The sequence below is a fragment of the Alosa alosa genome, chromosome 16, assembly GCF_017589495.1.
Source record: "Alosa alosa isolate M-15738 ecotype Scorff River chromosome 16, AALO_Geno_1.1, whole genome shotgun sequence".
In the NCBI taxonomy this organism is placed as follows: domain Eukaryota; kingdom Metazoa; phylum Chordata; class Actinopteri; order Clupeiformes; family Clupeidae; genus Alosa; species Alosa alosa.
In genome coordinates, this window is record NC_063204.1 from 7,973,372 (window position 1) to 7,985,871 (window position 12,500).

The 12,500-nt window shown below is 47.7% G+C and overlaps 1 protein-coding gene and 1 pseudogene across 2 annotated transcripts in view; one reads left to right on the top strand and one right to left on the bottom strand.

Annotated features, from left to right (window-relative positions):
* Positions 1 to 12,500, top strand: part of drosha (drosha ribonuclease III) — a 221,208-nt gene that overhangs the window by 115,686 nt on the left and 93,022 nt on the right. The gene's annotated exons all lie outside the window — the stretch shown is intronic.
* The window catches only part of LOC125309747, a 67,432-nt pseudogene that overhangs the window by 25,040 nt on the left and 29,892 nt on the right, over positions 1 to 12,500 (bottom strand).

Sequence of the window (12,500 nt, forward strand, 5' to 3'; positions counted from 1 at the left end):
GTCCAGCAAAGCAAACATTCCAGACAAATTTCTGCAGTTTAATTATTACAGGTTAGTGATTTTGGGTTAGTGTATTTGTACATGTGTTACAGGTTAAACTATATACTTAGCTTATAATAATATTGCAGCATCATGAGCAATCTGTTAAATAATCATATTAAATATTGTCATCCATAAGATTGTTTCACCTTCTGTTGTCTGTGTGTATGTACATTATTTTTGAGTTATTTTTGTTAATTTACTTTTAACCGTCTAGCCACATGCCAGAACTAGCTATAGTGGTATACAGTACAGTAGCTCAGCTACATGTGACCTTGAATTTCCCCTAGGGATCAATAAAGTATATCTATCTATCTATCTATCATGTATATAGCTGAATTAGCACAAGTAACAATGAGAGTAGTTGGCTTGTATGAACTCTTTCAGGAGTTGCAAGGAGCTACTGACAAGCTTACCTCTGTTGCTTTGCTGTGCTTGTGTGTTATGCTTTAACTGTATTCTTTACTTTGGATACATTTTTGCATTTTGCCAGTTTAATATCTGTATGGAGAGAGGGCATGAAAGGAGCTACTAGTGAACTCACCACAGCTGTTTTGATGTGCTTGTGTGCACAATAAAGCTTCGACAGTATCCTGTGCTCATTTTGGGTCATCTTTATTAATACAACAATGTATTAATGTGCTATTTCAATGTGAACATCCACTAATCACTGTCCCTTTATGCATGTGTGTGTGTGTGTGTGTGTGTGTGTGTGTGCGTACACGCGCGCTATTGATCCTCAGCCTAAACTCTGTGTGTGTGTGTAGGGATATTTCTGTGTGTGCCTTGAGTATATTTTTCTCCTTCCCTATCGAGCGAACTGTGGCTGAGTGTGTGTCTGAGTGTGAGTGTGTGAGCACGCATGTGACCTCGTCAGCCAAGCAGAATTCCACACCTGCGAGCGTCTGGATTTATGGACGTTGGGCCAGCTCCGATCACCGCAGGGGTAAAAAAACGGTGAAATCAATCCTGCTCCCGCAGGCATCCACAACCACCCTGACGATCAATACCTATCGGAAATACAATTAAGCCGTCACTAAAGGAGGAAGGAAAAAACTTCTTTCCACCCCCCCCTCGTCTTTGCTGTCATCCGCGGGGTGGGTGCGGGGGGGGGGCAGGGGAGGTCAACTCAACAACAGTCTCTCTCAGCCAGCAAACTAAGACATTGAGACACTGGCCTATGCAGCGTTGATGTATAAGCAGCATTGATGTATACCAGCGCTTGGCCTCCGCTGTTGCCACTAATGCATGGAGTTGTGTTTCTCAGTGGGAGAATGGCTCCACTTTCGGGAAAAATTATAGCTCCTCCTGATGTATGTACAGGGATGGAGACAGAGCATTTAGGACTCCCAGAATAATCGGGACACTGAAACGAAACGTGCCAGATAATGTCGATTTTTAAAATATTTAGACCAAAATGGGCAATCATTTTGGAGTGCAGGTTTTGGTTTCGCCTTGGCATGAGGAGGACGTAATGTCAGTGGACACAGGATACCGCGAGCAGCTAATCAAAACCAGATGGCTGAGGTTCAAATCCCTGTTTAAAAAGGAGCTACAAGGCTGATGTGCATGTCCAGCTTGTCCGCTGACGATCATAACGATTTGGACTGTGTGGTTGCGGTGAATAAACTTAGCGGCCATCCAGACGTCTAGACTTGGCCCGTCAGCTGGACATTAAGTGCTAAGCGCCGGCAGCTATCAGATTCTATTGCATTACCGAGGGGGGAAGGGGGTGGGGCATGCAGGAACGAGATGGACTGATTAGGGAGGCTTAAGAGGACCACTGTTTTTTTTTTTTGTTTGCTGGGATGAGCAGATAAACAGCGTTTAGCCCTCGTTCAACTGTCATTTCCCTTCTCCGCGCAGATAGCAATGTCAGTCTGCCCATTAAAACAGGATTTGGATCCGATTCTTGCCTTTCCCTGGCTTTTTAATCACGCTTGATTAGTGCCGGCTAATTGCTGGAAGCGACCTGAAGGTCAAAAGCCATTGACTCTTTGGGGGGAGGGGAGGGGGATCCATCATGGTGGGGGCTGTCTTGAGTTTTTGTCTTTCGTCTCTAGATAAATTTAAACATCTTATCTTTTAATTAAGTAGCGGCACATTTATTTTGCTCATTTGAATAAAACTTGGTTGACTGAGCTTGGGGCAAAACAGAAAGTCATAAATATAAAATGTGGTGATGAAAAGCGTGATAATTTTGAATTAGAAAGTACTTTGTAAAGAGTAACTGTAAATAACGGGGAGCTTAAAATAATTTATACATTGATTTATTTAATTTAATAATTTAATACAGGATTTTATATGAATTACTTTAATGTATACATTTATTGTTCCTCTTTCAGAATATTAAACCTCTATCACACTCTAAAATATGCATAGCTTATATATATATATATATATATATATATATATATATATATATATATATATATATATATATATATATATATATATATATATAAAGAATAATGGGCAGTATCAGTGGTCAAAAGATAACAGATGCCCACACATGCACACAAGAACAAAAACATGTTTTTACACACACACGTATAGAGTAACTGTAGGCTGTGTGTTCCCTGTGGTTACTGCAGGAGACAGGCCTGCTCACCATGGTGTTGGGCAGAAGCTACTTTGCCATGTTGTCATACGTGAACAGCAGGTAAGAGCTAGAACGGCGCTAGAGGCCAAATCCCCTGCCAGCACATACACTCTCTCTCTCTCTCTCTCTCTCTCTCTCTCTCTCTCTCTCTCTCTCTCTCTCTCTCTCTCTCTCTCTCTCTCTCACACACTCTCTCTCTCTTACACACACAAACACACATGCTTATTTTCTCTCTTCCTTTCCTAGATTCCCTTGAAAAATCCAATAATAGTCCCCCCCTTCTCTCTATATATCTCTTTGTCTCTCATTTTCTCTCTCTCTCTCCCTCTCTTTCTCTTTCACTCTCTCCCTCTCTCCCACCTTCCTCTCCTCGGGGTCTCATGGCGGACTGTAAAATCTTGATGAGATGTGATGGGAATGTCCAGTTCTGGCCCGTTGGAGCCATGATGACATAAACCAAGCACAGCAGCAACACGCCTCCCATGTTGGCAAACACACACCCCAACACATAGCACACACAAACACACACCCCAACACATAGCAGGCAAACACACACCCCAACACATAGCAGGCAAACACAAGTAATAGGGGAGGGGATCTGTGTATGTGTGTGTGTGTGTGTGAGAGAGTCTGAAAAACAAGGTAAAAAGAGGCATTGGAGACCTATGTGAGTAACAATATTTCATCTTTGTTTTGTTTGCATGTGTGTGTGTGAGAGAGTTTATGCCATTTAGCCCCCATGAGTGCACTATGATGCTCACTAATGAACCCACACACACATGGATACAAACTCATTATCTCAAACTCACAAACACTCAGAGACCTCCATAAATGAACACCCAATATTCAAAGATGTGTGGTGATGTCATCTTCCATTGGTAAGGCGATCTTAACCCGCCCTGCCCGCTTGTAGGCCCTTGGCCCAGGCAATCAGACGCCACTCTGCGCGACTGTCGCCGCTGGACATGCAATTACTGTTATTATTGCCTCGGCTCCTTCACACACACACACACACACACACACACACACACACACACACACACACACACACACACACACACACACACACACACACAGGGGCTTTTGTTCAACACTGCTCCTGCCCGTTCACAGCCTCCTTATCTTCCTCCCAGCGCTTGGCCTCCGCTGTTGCCACTAATGCATGGAGTTGTGTTTCTCAGTGGGAGAAATGATAGCTCCTCCTAGCGCTCTCCCTCTATCTCTCTCAGACACACACACACACACACACACACCCAGAAGCACACATGCACTCCTTTTCAGCAGCCTTACTTCCTTTACCATTTTGTACACAAATCTGATTACAGTCAGGCACCGCAATCAGCTATCGTACATCAAGCAATTAACAAACAGTGGAATCAGCCGTTGTCATCTCCACGTCTGTAATGGTGACTGTGTGGACCCGACAGTAAAATAGAGATGGGAGAGATAGCAGCAAAGCATGGGGGGGAGAGAGAGAGAGAGAGAGATGTTAAGAGAGAGGGAGAGATAGACTCATATACAGTACGAACAGTAGAGTGACTAAGGGCCAATCTCAATTCTATATTTTACCCCTTCCCCTTAGTTTTGTGCGTGCACGTGAGACGAAGAGCTATTCTCATTTCGATCGAGGGGTAGGGATAAGGGCAAGGGGTAGATACCCCTTAAAACCAAGTAAGATCGGGAGCTTACTTGAAACCGAGGGGTAAGAGAAATACCCAGCATACACCGCTCACACCGGAAAAACAAGCACACCGAGAGATTCATTGACATGAAATGTTGGCATTAATAAGGATTATAAACTTAAAATGGTAATTGTTTTATGTTGCATTCAATCTTGTGGCCATATATTGAAGGTCCTGATCTTCATGAGGATGTTTTCAAAAATCGCTGTTTTGTGAATGTTAACAGCACATCATTATTTGCATGAATGTCTCGCATTTTACATATTTCCATGTCTGATATAGCCTACCCCGCGAATTGGCAGCATACCATGTCAGAAATGTAAAGTCCAACAGCAGCTAAATTCACTGAACTTTTTTCCCGTCTGATATGACTGCTGGATAGGCCTACTGCTGCCGACTCCTAATGACCATTTGGATATTATTGTAAAATATCGAAGGAGTTGTGAGATGTTTACATAGCAAACTGCATGTTTATTTTGTCCCCCTTTCCGTGTTTTATTCACCCGGACCAGGAGGTAGGCTACGAACGAACATAGGCACGTTCTGCTGTTGTTGAAGTAATTCCTGAACGGTTTTATTCCTATCTGAAAATGCAATGATAGTCTATTTGACAGAAGACAGTTTGCTAGTGACAAAATATTAGCATTCAGTGTGGTACGATCTCTGTAAATTACGTTAATTCAAGTGTTTCAATCATCCCGCTCTCCCTTATGGTTGGCTAGTGGTAGGCCTATCTCATTTCCAAGGGGAATATTCTTCACCCCTATGTCTTGCCACTCGGTTTCGAGGGACAAGGGCTAGAGGTACTCTTGGCAGTGTATGCGTCTGTGAGTGTGTGTGAGAGAGAAAAAGTGAGAAATCTTCTTTCTTCTCTCTCCTCTCTTTCTTCTCCATCTCTCCTCTCTTTCTTCTCCATCTCTCCTCTCTTCCCTCCTTTACCCTCACCTATCTTGTGCCTCCTTTTCCTCTCCTCTCTCTTCTCTCTCTCTATCTATATCTCTCATTCATCTCTCTGTCCTCTCCAAGTCCCTCTCCTCTGGTACTGGCAGTCCCACCCCTCCACTTCACTCATGCCTCTCCAGCCTTCTCCACCTCCCTCCCTCCCTCCCTCCCTCCCTGCTCTCCTCTCTCCTTTCATTTTCTCCTCCTTTGTCTTTCCTCTGCACTCTCTCTCTCTCTCTCTCTCTCTCTCTCTCTCTCTCTCTCTCTCTCCCTTGTCCCCACACCGCTCCCTTTTCACCCCCCTCCTCCTCCTCCTCCTCCTCCTCCTCCTCAACTAATTCATTTAAATTCAATATGGGATCTAGAGGCGTGATTGTTACCCAAACACCGCTTCCAGAGGCAATTTAGGAGTTGCACACACAGTGGCAATAACACAGCAACAAATCAAAACTTCCTACAGGAGGAAAGGAAACATGAACACAGGGAAAAAAGAATCTTCAAATTAATATTGGATTTTTTCAGGTTTCTTCTGTTTTGTCTGACTACTCCTCCCTTGGTCCTCCTCCGCACCTCCTCCTGTGCACAACACAAAACAGATTGGGCTGTGCTGCGCTCGCTGAAGATGACATTCTTCCTGTGTCCCTTTTTTATGGCCCTTTTTCTTTTCCATTTTTTTTTTACCTTTCCGACATGCACACATTTGTTCCTGATTTCTGTATCTCCTTTGTCCCCTCTTTCTCTTGCTCTCCCTCTTTCTCTCTCTTTCTCTCTCTCTCTCTCCGTCCCTCATTGTATTCTCCGCCCGTTTGCCCGCTGTTGTAATCCGTTTTATGAGGACGTTGAAAGTCAGTCCTCTGTGGCAATGGGGTGGGGTATTGTGTGTGTGTGTGTGTGTGTGTGTGTGTGTGTGTGTGAGGGGAGGGGTAGTGACGGGGAGCTGTGTTTGTGAAACCTCATTTAGGCTCACGAGCCTCTCCGTGCCCTGCGCCAGCAGAATGTAAAGCATCTCCTCTCTCTCTCTCTCTCTCTCTCTCTCTCTCTCTCTCTCTCTCTCTCTCTCTCTCCCTCTCTCTCTCTCTCTCTCTCCCTCTACCTCTTTCACTGTCTTTTTCCCCTCTGCAAAAAAAGAAAACAGGAGAAAAAGGAAAAGAGACAACAAGAAAGGAAGATAGAGAGAAAGAGAGAGCGAGAGAGCAAAAGAGAAAGAGAGAGTGAGGGATCCTGTCTCTTCTTTCATCCTGACCTTGGAGAACGGGTTCTCAGAATCTCATTTACTACAGCATCAGAGCATCAGAGCAGCCACAGCATGTCTATTGTGTGTCTGTGCGTCTCTGTGGGTGGATGCATGTCTGCAGGAGGCATGTGTGTTTGTATGGTGTGTGTGTGTACAGTAGGTGGGTGTGTGTTGGGACCCTGGACCCTGCTTTAGGCCCACTGCCCCCCCCTCCCTCTGCCCCTGATGCACTCCTGTGAGTGGCATGGACGCGTGCCAGCCTGCCAGACTGCCCCCCATGGGCAAAGAGACATCTCAGGCAGCTGTATCCCTTCAGTCGGACAAACAGCGAGCAGCAGAGAGAACGATGGATGGAGAGGGATAACAGAGAGAAAAAGAGGGAGAGAGAGAGAGAGAGAGAGAGAGAGAGAGGGAGGAAAAGAGAGATGGAGGAAAAGAGAGATGGAGTGGCTATTTTCCATCAGGATTTAGCAGGATTTCCATCACGCTAAACACTCCTCGTCCCGTTATGCTTCTGAGTCACGCCAATCTCACAGAACGCTGCTGGAGAACCTCTCAGGCGAGCAAGCAGGCTGGCCGCATCTGGCGCAATGCCCTCCAAGACGCGCAGAGGTCAGCTGAGGTCAGGTAGCGCAGGCTCGAGGGGCCGCTGGCCCCGGGTCAAGTCTTTGGCCTGTCTGGCCCCGTTGAGTGGCCGCTGCAGTCTGATCTCCCCTGACATAAACAGCACTCTTTTTTCCTCGTTTTTTTTCGTTTCGTTTTTTTTTTCCTACGGCTGTGAGTATCAGCATTAGGGATCAAAGGCAAATGCAATCTGGCACTGATCTCATCTGAGTGGTTTTACAGAAAGCCAAGAAGTCACGAAACGAAGAGGGAGAGAGAGAGAAGGGAGGGAGAGAGGAGAAGGGAGGGAGAGAGGATGGAGGGAGGGAGAGAGAGAAGTATAGAGTGGATTTTAAGTGTTTTTACTTTTAGTTTTAGTAAATTTGTACTAATCATCCTTATCATTGTTGTCATACTAACATAACATAATAATAACAACTTCTTCAGTCATTAAATGATATGCCCAATTAAAATAAAGCTTTTGGAATTGACTGAAATAAACGGGATTCGAGAGAGTAATGAAAATGACAGAGAGTGAGAGTGAAAGTGAGAGTGAGAGAGAGAGAGAGAGAGAGAGAGAGAGAGGATGGGGTAGACTGTACAAGCCGCCCTTCAGCAGATCAATTTCTTATTAAAAGCTGGAGATGAATAGACTAAGCCATGCTTTAACTGATTAAATGGGGGAACCAATCTCTACCCTCCTGTGTTTACATGTGAGCCAACACACACACACACACACACACAAACACACAAACAGACAAGTCAGCAAGGGACAGACAGCACCATCGGGAGTGTTGATAAGAGAGAGCGAGACAGGTAGACAGGCTGTGGACAGACAGGTGAGTCCAAGCTCAGACAGCCTGGGTTGCGCGCTTGGCACTGGTGGACAGGTAGAAGAACAGACAGGTACATCAACAGATGGATGTGTTTGCAGACAGCTGTGAGAGAGACAGGGGCTTTGATCAGGTGGAGAAACAGAGGGCTGTGAGACAGGTGCGCTAACAGACAGGTGTGTGGGAAGGCAGACAGGTACGCTAACAGACAGGTGTGTGGGCAGGCAGACAGGTGCGCTAACAGACAGGTGTGTGGGGAGTCAGCTCAACAGGGACACACAGGAACGCCGCTAGACCGACATGTTCACACACTGGGAGATGCTGCACGAGAAACAGATGCATGATGCAAACACATTCATACACACACACACACACACGCATATTCAGACACACACTTTTTTTACACTCAGGGTCAACAGGCAGCCAGGTGCACAAAAGCACAAACGCGCTCATGGTCAACATGGTTAACATGGTAAGTGGACAGACAGGCAGATGTACAAACTGACATTTGTCATTTGTAGACAAACATATATGGAGGACACTTCCTCTCTCTACACACACACACACACAGACACAAAGGAAGACAGAGAGACACACACACACACACACACACAGACACAAGAGAGACAGAGAGAGAGACACATACACACACAGGGGCATGTTTGCCCAGCCTTACCTTGCCCACATACTGCAGACTGTCGCCCATGAACTCCTCCATCAGGTAGAACTGGTTCCAGGCCCAGCCGCGTTTGGAGCGTCGCAGCAGGAGCTCCACGCCGCCGGGCCCCCCGCCCGCCTCCTCCGACGTGCCCAGGGCCCCTGGCCCCCGCCGCAGCGCCCCGATAGTCCTGAGCGTGGCCAGCGCCAGGCCGCACTGCTGGACCAACAGCAGCGGCGGCAGCAGCAGCGGCAGCAGCCCGCTCCGCATGGCTGCCAGGGGAGAGGGGGGGTGGGTGGCTGGCGTCTGACCGACCACGACCGACCCACCGAGCGAGCGATTGGTCAGGGTCCGAAACTCCACTGGATTTGTTCGACTATAGAGACAAGAGAGAGAGAGAGATGGGGGAGAAAACACACTCCTCTCTTCAGCTCTTCCTCTCACACTCCTTCTTTCCTTCTCTCTGTCTATCTCTCTCTCTCTATCCCTCGCTCTCTCTGTCTCTCTGGTTGTCCGCTGTGGCGCGTGTCTGTTCACTCAGGGGAGCATCTGTAGCCTCATGACCGCTTGCTGTCGGCTGGTCCTTAGTCCGTCAGGTCCCGCCTGCTCTCCGGTCCTCCTGGAGCAAGAAGAGAAAACACAAATACACACACATGAGGTGTGAGAAAGAGAAAGAGAAAAAGGTAGAGAGAAAGAAAGTGCGAGAGAGAGAGAGAGAGAGAGCATAACTGAGTCACTAACGCTTTTTTTTCTTCTTGCGATCGGCGCCAGTCTCACAGATCACACTCTCCCTCAAGCCCCCCCCTTTGCTTTCACACACACACACACACACACACACACACACACACACACACACACACACACACACACACACACACACACACACCTATACATACACACATTCTCCCTTGCTCTCTCACACTCCCACATTCCAATTCCCAGTGTGTGTGGCAAGTGCGGCTCTCACCAACTCATCTTTGTTAGTAGTTATCACCTTCGCTCTCTGTCCAGGAGAGCCTAGCACCTGTGTGTGTGTGTTAGTGTGTCTGTGTGCCTGTGTGTGTGTGTGTGCGTGCGTGCGTGCGTGTGTGTGCGTGTGCGACTGTGTGTGTGTGTGTGTGTATGTTTGCTGCTATACAGGGAATATGCTTCTAACATTGTTTTCATATGAGAAACACACCGCTGTATGCTTTTGCGTTCATCTTTGGAGAACAGGGGAGAGAGTGAGAGATGGACCAAGACCGGACAGCTATTCTAAGCTGAGTTTTGACACTTAACATGATGTTGCACACACACACACACACACACACAGGAGTGACGAGGAGTGACGACCACCACAAAGGCCTTTAAATAGCCGACGCCAAACTACTGCAGGAGAGAGATGGAGGAGAGAAGAGATGGAGGAGAGAAGAGACGGAGGAGAGAAGAGACGGAGGAGAGAAGAGACGGAGGAGAGAAGAGACGGAGGAGAGAAGAGATGGAGGAAAAGAAAGGAGGTGCACTTTGAGAAGAAAGGAAAGAGGGCTGTGTCGTCTTGTTACTGCTCCAGTGCTGCTCGTTATTCTGGAACTCTCGCCGTATCCAGGCCAACCGTAATCCACCTCGGGGGCTGAAATCGGCTCGGCGTCGCTAGCGGCGACCACTCCGGGGAATTCCGCCTCCCTCCCTCCCTCCCACAGACACACACACACACACACACACACACACACACACACACACACACACACACACACACACACACATCATGCTAGAGGAGTGTGTTCTTGCTGTCTGCTCGCTGTACTGAGGGCCAGACAGCCCTACTTTTGGGTGGGAGGTGCTCTTGTTCTGTCAGACAGGATACGGGTGGCTGTAAAAGTCCACTGATAAGCATGTGTCCGTGTGTGTGTACCTGTGCGTGTGTCTGTAAGTAGGTGTGTGTGTGAGAGAGAGAAAGGAAGATAGTATGCATGTGTGTGTGTGTGTGTGTGTGTGTCTGTGTGTGTAGGTGTGTGTGTGTGTGAGAGAGAAAGAGGAAGAGAGATAGTATGCATGTGTGTATATGTGTGTGACTGAGTGACTGTTTGTGTGTCTGTGTGAGTGCCTGTAAAGATGAGCGTTTGTGTTTATACATCTGTGTAAATGAGTGGGTGGGTGACTATGTGAATGAAAATGAGTGCTTTTTTCTGCCTATGAGTGTGTGTGCTTTGTGTGTTTGTGTATATAAGTTTCTGTCTGTGCATGTGCATGTGACTATGTGACTGTGTGTATGTGTGTCTGTGTATGTCTGTCTTTATGGATGCGTGTGTGATTGCTTGCTCTGCCAGTTTCAACTTTGAGGAGTTTGCTGTGTGTGTGTGTGTGTGTGTGTGTGTGTGTGTGTGTGTGTGTGTGTGTGTGTGTGTTTTAGGAGGTTGCCGTGATGGATTTGCATAGAGATTGCCTGCTTTATGCTTGCATGTGGTTGCACCTGACCACAGCCATACAGAATGGGCCTGAGCCAAACCCTGCCAAACACACAGAGCTGAAGGGGTGTCAAAGGGGACGAGGAGGAGGAGGAGGAGGAGAGGAGAGAGGGAGAAAGGGAAAGTGCTGGAGAGGAAAAGGAGGTATAGAGAGCGAGGGAGAGAGAGATAAACGGAGAGAGAGAAAAAATGTCTCATCCGAGCAGCGTCAGCAGTCAGGGGTGCTGGCGTTTGTCCCATCAATAACCTCACCTGTCTTTTAGGCCCAAGTCCCCAGCTACACACACACTGCCAATACACACACACCCCCTCCACCCTCTGCCCTATCTCCTTCTTTTCTCTCTACTGTATCTCATCCTTGCATCTCTTACAAGCTCTCTCCCTCCCTCTCTCCCTGCCTCTCCCTCCATTCCTCCCTCTCCCCTCCATTACTCCCTCCCTCCCTCCCTCCCTCCCTCCCTCTTCCCTCCATTCCTCCCTCTCTCTCCCTCCCTCCCTGCCTCTCTGTGCTCTCTCTATCTTCCCATCCCACACCCTCTCTGTTCCACGCCTTGTATTTCAGCTGTACTGCCAGCTCTTAGATGATCTGCATTATGGCTATTTTATGCACAGAGTCACTTTGGGCATGCACGTGCGACTGTGTGTGTGTGTGTGTGTGTGTGTGTGTGTGGTGCCAGCGTCAGCAGGAAGAGAGTGGGATTATGGGTCACGGCCGCCTAGCTGACGGGGAAGGTGAGTGTGTGAGGTCCTGTCATGCCTCCTAATAAAGTACCGCAGAGGAATGTGTCTGCGTGCGTCTGTGTGTGTGTGTGTGTGTGTGTGTGTGTGTGTGTGTGTCAGTTTGAGCTTCTTCCAGTTGGTTTAAAACATTACCCCTACGTACTTGTGCATGTGAGGTAGGACGTGCATACGCTGCAGAATAATACACACACACACACACACACACACACACACACACACACACACACACACACACACACACACACACACACACACACACACACACACACAGAGAGAGAGAGGCCTGCTCAGCTTTATGAATTTCCTTAATTGGCAGTGGAGGCTGGCTGGCTGCACTATTGATCTGGTGCAGGAATCAACATGGCAGCAAATGCCACCGGAGCTCCAGAGCTTTCTCTCTCTCTCCCTCTCTATCTTGCTCTCACTCTCGCACGCACACACACACACACACACACACACACACACACAGGCCATTGCTTTGCTCTCCACACACACACACACACACACACACACACACACACACAGGCCATTGCTTTGCTCTCCACACACACACACACATACACACACACACAGGCCATTGCTTTGCTCTCCACACACACACACACACACAGGCCATTGCTTTGCTCTCCACACACACACACACACAGGCCATTGCTTTGCTCTCCACACACACACACACACACACACACACACAGGCCATTGCTTTGCTCTCCACACACACA